At 43.7% G+C, this 10809-nt stretch overlaps 1 pseudogene; it reads left to right on the top strand.

The window, feature by feature from the left end:
- The window catches only part of LOC116085167, a 52809-nt pseudogene extending 42270 nt beyond the window's left edge, over positions 1-10539 (top strand).
- The last annotated feature ends 270 nt before the right edge of the window (positions 10540-10809 follow it).

Consider the following 10809-nt stretch of genomic DNA (forward strand, 5'->3'; position numbering starts at 1 on the left):
CCTCCCCTCCCTTCCCTTCCAGGCCTCAGTTACACAGCTGGCCAGTCAGGTCTGAAGTGAGTCCCTCAGCAGTAGCTGAGCTGCATGGTCAAGACAGGGAGGGGGCCACCTCCCTTACCTCACAAGCAGAGAAAGATGGTTTCCCAAGCTCCTGCAGACAGGTTCCTGGGGCGATGTGAGGACTGGGCCTCCAGGCAGGCTGATTTGAAATGCTTCCAAACGGATATCATGCTTCCAAGTCTTGGCCCCTGGGGCTGAAGCTGAACTGGACTGGGGAGGGGACAAGGGGGCTGGAATTCAGGCACCCGCCCCCCCGCCCCCCAGCCAGGAGGGTTTGTTTAACCCCTCAGGGGTGCTGTATGCCTTCCTTGTCAAGGTGGTTTGCGGCTTAGTGAAGCGATATTTATAGAGTGCTCTGTGATTCTTGGGTGAACATTCGTTTTACAAATGAATGATCAAATTTATTACCAATGAGTAACTAACCCGTCTACATTTATTTTGTTGATAATACAAATTTACAAGGTTTTAATTGCCAGTTTAAAAACCCCAAAACCCATACATAAATATATGGGTAATAAAATATCTCCCCGCTGTGCCCTTGACTTCTGTAGTTACACCAGGACTCATGGGAAGGGTTCAAAGAGGCTTCAGATGGGATGGTATAGCTTGCCTAAAGGGACTCAGGGGTAGAACCAATTAGATTCAAACCCCATTCGTGATAATTTTCAGAGTTTCAAACAAAATGATTCTATGATAATACTTTGCTTTGCAATGCTTATTAATTATCTATTTTTATTCCTTACATTTGGTTTATTACCCTATGACTCTTTGACCTTGCTGCTCCTAGTGTGGCCTTTAGATCGCCTGATGCTTGCTAGATCTATGTGATCTATGCACCATGTATGACCTGTTGTGTCTGAACATGGAATCTAATAGTATCCCAGGTAGAGTGTGTGCATATCAAGTTTATGATCTGACTCATTGGAAACAAGTTGTGGCCTTTCCCATTTCAGAGTCAAAGACTTGAGCTCCAGAGAGACTCAGTACACTTGCCCACAGCAAGCTGAATTAGGCTCCAGTCTGTTGTAGTCAAAGTGCTCAGCTACAAGCCAGATGTTGCAGGTGTGTGGAGTCTACTGCGAGAGCCCAGAAGCATGGACTTGTGAGGACAGTGATGACAGTCCTGGGCCCCCAAGGTAGTGACTTCACTGGGCTCTGGTCCAGGGATTGTATACTCAGCTGTGTGTAGCTTCATCTTTTAGAGCTTGTTAGGGGAGTCTCCTGATACTTTGTCTTGATGGGATGCACTTCTGAGAGACCAAGGAGCACCTTCAGGCTGTGGCTACAGGTGGGCTCAGAATGTATTTATCTGGTGGAGATATATCAGTCTACATGTTGCCTATGAAGAAAAATGAAACTCTTTAAAAAGTGAGTGATTTTATTTCTAGAAACGGAGTCTAAGGTACAGGTGAAATGGTGAATAGAGTATACCTCTTGATAACAGCTTCACAAATACTTTTGAGTGTTTACTCTAAGTTGAGAACTGTCCTGAATGTCTCACACAGAATGTGAGTAGATAGGGGAGCCCCGATAACAAACAGGAAGAAAGGCTAGCAAGTAAGATAAATTGGACCATTCCCATGTTCCCCACTAGCATTCAAAGGAAGCCATATCAGATCTTGACCTTCAATACTGAGCTGATTGTCCCAGATGTCATCTGGAGCAAGATTCCCACCAGTGACCAAAACTATATGACTTCTCTCTTTCTAAAGCCTGTTTTGATGGCCTTAACAATCTATCCTTGACTTCAATGGGCTTACTTTATTCAGATAGAAGGGTTTCATGGGTCAGTCTGGACATTAGCTATATCATGTTCTAGAGTAAGTGTGACGAAAAAGTAAAAGAAAAGATATTGGGACAGATACATCCTGACCTGTCTGAACACTGAAGGGCTTCCTGTATACAGGTGGTAAGCTGACTTTGTACTTAGGGAGCCCCAGAGTCAGTCCACCCATGGATCATGACCCATGATGAATTGCTTGTGTTTCATTGCTGGTGTGTCATAGGTACTTTATTGATGCAAAGGAGTGTGTAACTTGGATGTTCAGAGAACACAGAAATAAAATAAGAAGTAAAATAGCCTTTCTCATACACACAGTCTCCTCCCTCTGATTGTCCCACCATAGTTGTCTTAAAAGCACACTTCCCTTCTGTAGTTTACCAAAATCACTCAAAACACCTTATGAGACCAGGACCTTCTAAATTTACGATCTGTCATCTAGAACTTTCCCTGAGAGAAAATGTATTCTATAAGAAACATCTCCTAGTGAGTGTTATTTTCAAAGAGTGAATGAGGTCCAGGGAAAGAGATGGCCTCCCCCAATAGAAGCACAAACAATGGGATTGACACCAGCCAAACCTCATCTTAGGCAATGAGAACTACTCCTGAGGCTCTGAGGAGGGGTGCAGACAAAGATTTTTTTTTACAATTGCCTTTTGTTTCCGATTCTGTTAGAAATTATGGGATCATGGAATGAATACGAATTTAGGGATATGGTTTCATCTTTCTGGGTGTCCTCTCATGAGATGACTGTACCCTAAACAAACCTAGGCCACCCAACAAACAAGACAGATTCCTGGCTCTGTCTTTGTACAGATTCAAAGTGTGGTTATGGAACAGCAGTCAGCTTTTGCTGTTGGATATAGAAATAGGCAAACCATATGGGTTCCTGCTCTTGCAGTATCCCAAATAAGACAATTGATGGCAAAAGGTTTAATAAGGGCAGACACTGACCCATGGTCCAAACACAGACATCTATTCTACCCCTTCGCATGAGTGTTTATTCTGAATGTTTGTAACTCCCCAGGAAAGAAGTTCTTTACTATAATTTGGAATTCTCCACTATGCAGAATTTATCTATCTATCTGTCTGTCTGTCTGTCTGTCTGTCTGTCTGTCTGTCTATCTATCTATCTATCCCCAGTAGAGAGATAAGTCACATTTCCATGTTAAATAGATCTTATTAAAGATTATCTATAAAAGGCATACACAACAATACCCCCAAACTCAAAAGGATCAATATAACATTTCCTGATGTGGAAAATGCGTATAGATGTGGTTGCTTCCTCTTCTGAATGCTGCAGCTTCCACAAATGGGAACCCCTGAAAAAGCCTGAGGCTCTGTAGGAAGGTATGGACGAGGGCTATGCATGGTAGAAAAATGATTAGGGAAATGGATGGATCCGGAGAATATCATCCTGAGTGAGGTAACCCAATCACAAAAGAACACACGTGGTATGTACTCTCTGATAAGTGGTTATTAGCCCAGAAGTTCATAATCCATGAAGAACAACCCAAAAACCACAAGAAACTCAAAAAGAAGGAAGGCCAAAATGTGGACATTTCATTCCTTCTTAAAAGGGGGTACAAAATACCCATGGAAGGAGTTGCAGAGATTATGGAGCAGAGACTGAAGGAAGGACAAGCCAGCCTGATATAGCTATCTCCTGAGAGGCTCGGACAGTACCTGACTAATACAGAAGTAGAGGCTCACAGCCATCCATTGAACTGAGTACAGAGTCCCCAATGAAGGAGCTAGAGAAAGGGCCAAAGGAGCTGAAGGGTTTGCAGCCCCTTAGGATGAACAACAATATGAACTAACTAGTACCCTCAGAGCTCCCAGGGACTTAACCACCAACCAAGGAGTACACATGGTGGGGACACATTGCTCTGGCAGCATGTGTATAGTAGAGGACTGCAAAGTCTGTCATCAATGGGAGGAGAGGCTCTTGGCCCTGTGAAGGTTCTGTGCCCCAGTGTAGGAGAATGCCAGGGCCAGTAAGTGGGAGAGGGTGGACTGCAAGCAGGGGGAGGGGGGAGGCAACAGGGGTTTGTTCTTCTTGTTTTTTGTTTCTTTTTGTTTTGTTTTTTGTTTTGTTTTTTGAGGGGAAACTGGGGAAGGAGAAATCATATGACATGTAAATAAAGAAAATATCTAAGAAAAAAAAAGAAATGATTAGCTAAGTTGGTCAATGAGCTCTTTGAGGAGGTAGTGTTTTAGTTACTTGAAGAATCTGAATTTATCCAAGGAGGTCATAGGAAAGAACCATAAATAAAATTAATTAAAATACAAGTGAAGACCCTCATTTGGCCCAGGAGTTGCATGCTTTTGAGACCAGCAAGGTCAGCACAAGAGCTTGGTGGCACAGCACTGCAAAATAGAGTATGCTGTGATGGTTTTGAAATGAATGGTACTAGGACATGCAGTTTATGGTTCTACCAAGAGTGTCTACTTCAGTAGCACTCCTCAGGAGCCGTCTGAGAAACAGGGCTTAGAAATTATGCCTGGAAGTGGAATTGCACATAGGGAGCTGTTGAGATCACTGGAAGCAAGAATGCCTAGACTGTGGAAGAGCTGCAGGAAACAATTCAAGATTTATTTGTAATGTTAAAATTAACAGAATGATTGGAGGATTAGTCAAGGATGGTGTTAGATTTTTAGTTTAAGGACCCAGTGGGGAGGTGTGTGGATTACTTCAGAGAGTAACATCTCAAGAGAAACTAGTTTGAAGGAAGTAGAGAGTCATCATGATAGGAATCAGAAGTGAATCCTCTTTGCAGGCTCCAGTCTCCATGACCTAAATGTCTCCCCAGGCCCTCCGTCCCTGCACCATGATTGGGGTCCTTTCTAGCATGTGGATTTTAGAGACACTGACTCCAAGTGGAGTCTCCTGCCTCTTGATGCCAAAGAGTCATGGCTGGATCCCTCCAGTCTCTTAACCTGCAACCCTTGGCCTCCTCTGTATGACTCAGGTCTTCTTCTGTCTCACACTCACAAAGGACATTGGTCACTGAACTTACACCAAGGGGTTTATCTAGTAAGTTTCCCCTCAAGAGCCCTTGAAGTGATCATCTCTATAGAGAATTTTGTTTAGTAGGGCCACACTCAGGTTCCAGCTGTGATATGGGCTGGATGGCTGGTGCAGCTGTATAGACTGTTTGCTAACATTTCTTAATCACCACTCCCCAGCATTTGCTGCAGCACATTGGTCTTTCTAGACTGATGGTGGACTCTCCTGAATGAGGGAGAGAGAGAGAGAGAAAGAGATAGATAGAGAGAGATAGAGAAAGAGAGAGAGAGAGAGAGAGAGAGAGAGAGAGAGAACAAGCATGTGTGTCACATGTATGTCTGTGTATGTCTATGTGTTCACATCACAAATGACTTTTCATACACCCTGTAGGGTCTTTCAATGCATTGAACTACAAATGGGACAAGCCTGGCTGGCTGGTCATTTGCACCTTCATACAAGTGACAGAGAATAGAGGGTCTGAACTGGTACGTTCACAGCTCTCTGTCACCAAACCCACATACAAGTTACCTACAAGCTCTGGGTCTACTGATTTACTTTATTACCAATTATCCATCACTACATTCTTTTTATATTGGTTATTTTATTTATTTACATTTCAAATGTTATCTCTCTTCCAGGTTTCTCCTCCGAAAACCCCTATGCCTTCCCTTCTCCTCTCCCCCTGCTTCTATGAGAGTGCTCCCCCACCCACCCACCTACTCCCGCCTCACTGCCCTAGCATTCCCATACACTGGCAATGTATTCCCATACATTGAGCCCCCAAAGGACCAAGGGCCAACCCTCCCATTGATGCTAGATAAGGCCATCCTCTGCTACATATGCAATTGGAGCCACGGGTCCCTCCATTTGTTCTCTTTGGTTGGTGGTTTATACACTATATTAAAGTAATGTTCATTCACTCAAGCCCCCATTCCTAAAATTTAAAATGAAGGAATAGAATTGTTCTTTATGCAGATCTGTAGCTTTAGCCTACTATGATTTGCTGTCTGGTGGGCATTTCACAATTCTCACTGCCATTTCTTGGCGTATTCGTGAAAGAGTAGGCAAGCTACTTTAAAAAGGTTGGTTTGAAACATTTCTTTATCAAAGAGAAAGCCAAGAGAGGCCTCTGTAGGCTACCTTCCTGGAAGAGAGGGCATAGAGCTTCTTGGTGTCATGCTTCTTCAAATGCCATCATAGCCTGGGCAAGCTGCTGCTCCACTTCAGTGGCAGGCCCTGCCGTGTGCCACTGTTGCAGTCCAGACAGGTGCTCACCTGATTACTGCTTCTGGCCTAACTGTCCTTCTTTTACCTTTTGTTTTCACTATTTCTGTATTTGTCATTTGTTTTAATTTCACCATTCTGGGGGACCTAGAGGCAGTTTTCAGAACACTGCCCCCTGTTTGAAACCACACTACCTCCTATACAAATGCACAGCTCACAGTAGACATCCTTCTGCATCCTCATCTCCACTTCCTGGAGGCCCAGCACTGCTTACACACAGTTCCCTGCATGGTCCTGACATATGGATGTACTAGAGTACGTAGTTCTGTTGGCTCATGATCCTACATGTGTTCTGCAGCAGCTCCTTCAGGACATAGGAAAGCACTTGGTCCCCAGGTTGATAAGGTAGCTGCCACACAGGAAGCAGGATATATAGGCATTTATATCCCAATGTTTATTTTTTTTTTTTTTGTTCACATCTTTGGCTTCACTCAAGGACAATTTAGAGCCCTTCCTCATCCAATAGCATGGGAGTATCAAGCCACCAAACATGAACAGAGCCTTCTTGCCTCTGAACCCTGGCTGGTGTCTGTACTGCCCTTCTAGCCTGTGCTTCTTTTTCATTGAGAATGCAGGTCTAGGCTCCTGCTTACATTGCGAGGCTTCCATGCTGATAGACTAGAAGAGGCACATGTGGCGAAGTCAAATGAAAGGCGTTGCTTCCTCCAGTCCCCCCAAGATAAGGAGAAAGATACTATTATCATCTTAATACGTCATCAATGAAGCCAAAAGCATCTTCTATCCTTTGGTATAAGTAAATGAATACATGTAGATGTTAGTATGTCTGTCCAGAAGAGCAGGCCCAAGCTCACTTTCGAGTTTGGGGTTTTCAATAGAATAGGATTGTTATAAAAGTTTGTAAAGAAAAGATGTTTTCTGTATAGTAAACTTCTCCAATATGTTAATGCTTTAGTTTTGAATGTTGAAGGCTTTTGTGATGGGCTACTGAGGCACTTTTTGGATGTGATTTGGATCTCAGCTGTTGAGCTTACACACAGTATTGGGTTCAGCTTCAAGAGCCTTGTGCCACTGGCTGGTCAAGTCACCAGAGAATGGCCATTAGAAAAGTATTTCTCTTGCGCTTTCTATCTTTGATACAGCAGCATTCTTTGACAGATCACTGCCTTCCCTGGATCCAGTTAGTGGTTGTAAGAGAGGCTTCAGTTTCTGGCCAGCTACCACAGCACAGGTGGAGGCAGCTGACTCAGGGAATTCTGTAGGCTCTTGGCCTAGGGTAAATGGGAGTTTACTGGACCTCTTTGGGATTTGTCAGAGAGAAAGGTCACATTTCCAGTGAGGAGAATGTAAATTCAGAATCCAGGAAGAGAGAGGTAGCTTATAATAATAGTCTCTTACTCCTGTACTGGGATTTCCATTTTACAAAATGCATACATTACTCAATGTGGTTCTCTGCCCCCAAAAGTCTTTGAGTTACACATTATGACCCTCAACTTACAGGCCTGGGAACAAGAGACAAGTCACCTGACCAGAATCACTGATTAGGAATAGGACTTGAATTCAGGCCTAGCTTTTAGCACCATGTTCAATGGATGCGTTAGAGGAAGTAGAGAAGACCACACAGTGAAGTGGTGGGGTAGAAAGATTTACTTACTGTTGATAGCCTCATCTGTTATGACTAGAAGGCTTGAGGCTTGAAACTAACAGATCAATGAATATAAGCCTCAACTCCGGGGATGATATTGATATTGATACTTGAATTTGCACATGGTCTCCATCATAATCTGTGAAAATGGGAGATGGTTCAAGAGTTGGGCTCAGCTGCCCATGGCCACAAGCCAAGCCTGCCTGCTACTGGCTTCCCTCAAGTGTAGCTTATATGGCATGCCATATAAGGTTTTGTCTCTGGCTGCTCTTAGACTCCAATGAAAGAGTGGCTCCTTGATCCAGATACTAGAATGCTCCATCTCCATTTTTTTTTTTCCTATCTGGACGTTTACTAGTAAAAGGGTTGTGGCCAGGATTTAGATCAGGTTTTTCTCATCTTGAATTGAACCATTGGTTTATTCTTGAAGGCTTTAAGAAATGGAATCTCAAACTAAGTGTAGTGATACATACGTGCTGTCCCAGTACTCGAGAAGCAGAGTTGGAAGATGGAGAGTTAGAAGCCAGTCTGAGCTGTAGAGTACAGCCTTGTTTCAAAACAACCCAAAACACGCAAAACAGGGGTTGTAGTAAAGCTGAATTGAAAACTGACTAAAAGTAGAAGTTAGTCATTGGAGAAGTTTTTTTGAATATGCAGTTGTAATTTTTGAGGCCTGCAATAAATGATGGTGAAGACCAGAGAAGAAAGCATCCATTCTGAGCACGTGCTACAGGGATGGAGTGATGGTGGGCATTTCAGGCTTGCTAACTGTCGAAAAGCAACTTTCATTTCCTGCTGTTTTACCTCTTTCTCCTGTTCCAGGCTCTCTTGGGTGATGATACCATGTTCCATGCAGTCATTCAGGACTGAGGGTCCATCATGGCATTGGGGTATGTGAAAGCTGCTTGGGAAGATGAAATGTAGAGGCACTAGGCTACGTTTCATCCTCACTACCATTGGGGTTCAGAGGTGGCAGAATGCAACCTAAGATGAGGGCCTCAGCCTGAGGGAGAAATGACACAGGCTGAGGCTGAAGCTGGGATTCCCTAACTCCCAGACACTCAGACACCACTGGGAAACTTGAGGAGTCAGGAATGGGGACCATGGGTTGGTGATGAACCCAGGGCCTGGGGGATGGGAAAATCTGGCTTAGCTCAGGGGTGAGTGTCCTGAGTGAAGAAGGACCTTCTGCAGGAGATTTAGGCGGACTTCTGTATGACAAAGGCTTCCCCCCATGGCAGTTCTTCATGAGAGAGACAGTCCTTAGTTGTCCAAACTGTTTATTCATTGTGGAAAAAAATGGTGCAAAGAACTACTCAGGGTGGACCAGAGCTTAAATACCTTTTGCAGGAAGGAATGCCTGGGAAGGGAAGTTTATTGGCTAAACCCTCCGGGCCAGCTCATTTGGATACCTCATTAGCATGAAGAACTCTGTACTCTGTATTACATGACTAGTTGCCATAATCCTCATGTGAGGCATCATGGTCGCATGCTCCAGGACAGGAACCAGGTTAGGTGTAGATGGACCACCTACCATTCTCAGATAAGAGAATTTACGGGTTTCTGAATCCATTCAACTTTCCCAGTTTTTGTCTAGTGTCACAGTTCCACTTGCCATCCCCCCTCCCCCATGTCATGGTCTTCCAACAGTCTTAGGGATCACCTGTGGATTCTTTCTGACTAGACTAGCCAACTGGTGAAGGGAGAATAAGCAAGAGTAGCAAAGCAGTATGTTTTAGGGACAGTTTCTAGAACACTTCTGTCCACATTCTGGAGGGAAACATAATTACATGATTGTAGCTGCATGGAAGGCGCTTGCACAGTGCTGCTAAAACCTTGCCAAACATGTAATCCTGGCCAGGCCTGCAAGTCTGCTTGAAGCCACAGCTACAGGTTTCTGTTCCAAAGGATAGAGTTCTTGAAAGTTGTCAAGAATAAGGGTTACTTTTAAAGACATCAAGTGAGATTTTGAAGGTGGCAAGAGGGTAAAACTGGCCACTATGCATAGAAATGATTGGTGATCCAGGACAAAAAGAAGTACAACACACCCAAATATAGGATAATAGTTCCTGTAAATAACAGAGAAATCATCTGGCAAATTGCATATGCCTGTATAGAAGGGGTTATGATAGTCTGCATTGTACATGCACATGAACTTCCAAACTATGGTGTTGAAAGTTGGTCTGACAAATTATGCTGTAGCCTATTGTACTAGCCTGGTGCTGGCCCACAGGCTTCTGAATAGGGTCAGGATTGACAAGATGTATGAAGGCCAGGTAGAGGGACTGGAAAAGAATAGAACGTGGAAAGCATTAACAGTTAACCTGGTTCCCTTACCTGCTATTTGGATACAGGTCTTGACCAAACTACAACTGGCAATAAAGTTTTTGGGGCACTGAAGGGGGATTTGGATAGAGGCTTGTCTATTCCTCATAGTACCAAACAATTCTCTGGTTATTACTCTGAAAGCAAGGAGTTTAATGCAGAGGTACATCAGAAGGATATCATGGGTCAGAATGTGGCAGACTATGTGCATTACCTAATGGAGGAAGATGAAGATGCATATAACATACTGTTCTCTTAGTACTCAAGAGCAATCTAAATCCAAATATGATGGAGAAGATGTATACGAAAGCTCATGCTGCTATCTGGGAGAATCCAGTCTATGAGAAACAACCCAAGAGAGAAGTGAAGTAGAAGAGGTAGAACTGTCCCAATATGTGTCTTGCCCAGAGGAAAGATCGGGTTGCTCAAAAGATGGCAAGCTTCCTCAGAGCTCAGGAACAGGATGCTGAAAGCTAAAGCAAATTTCTATGAAGAGTTTTTAAAAAGGCAATAAATGAATAGATGTATTGATCGAGCTGGAAAAAAGTGTGGAATCACACAAAGAAAGCTTGGGAGGTCCTGCTTTTTTGTCTAGACCTGTGACCAGATCAAATGCCTTAGGTTTGTCCCTCTTAGGGCTGTCCTCCCTTGGCTATCCCACCCTGCCTTAATATCTACCCTTCTCTTCCCTCATTTCTTCTCCCCCTACTTTTTCACTTCCCTTAGAATCTGTTTGTCATTGACTCT

This window comes from Mastomys coucha, unplaced genomic scaffold (assembly GCF_008632895.1).
Source record: "Mastomys coucha isolate ucsf_1 unplaced genomic scaffold, UCSF_Mcou_1 pScaffold9, whole genome shotgun sequence".
Lineage (NCBI taxonomy): Eukaryota > Metazoa > Chordata > Mammalia > Rodentia > Muridae > Mastomys > Mastomys coucha.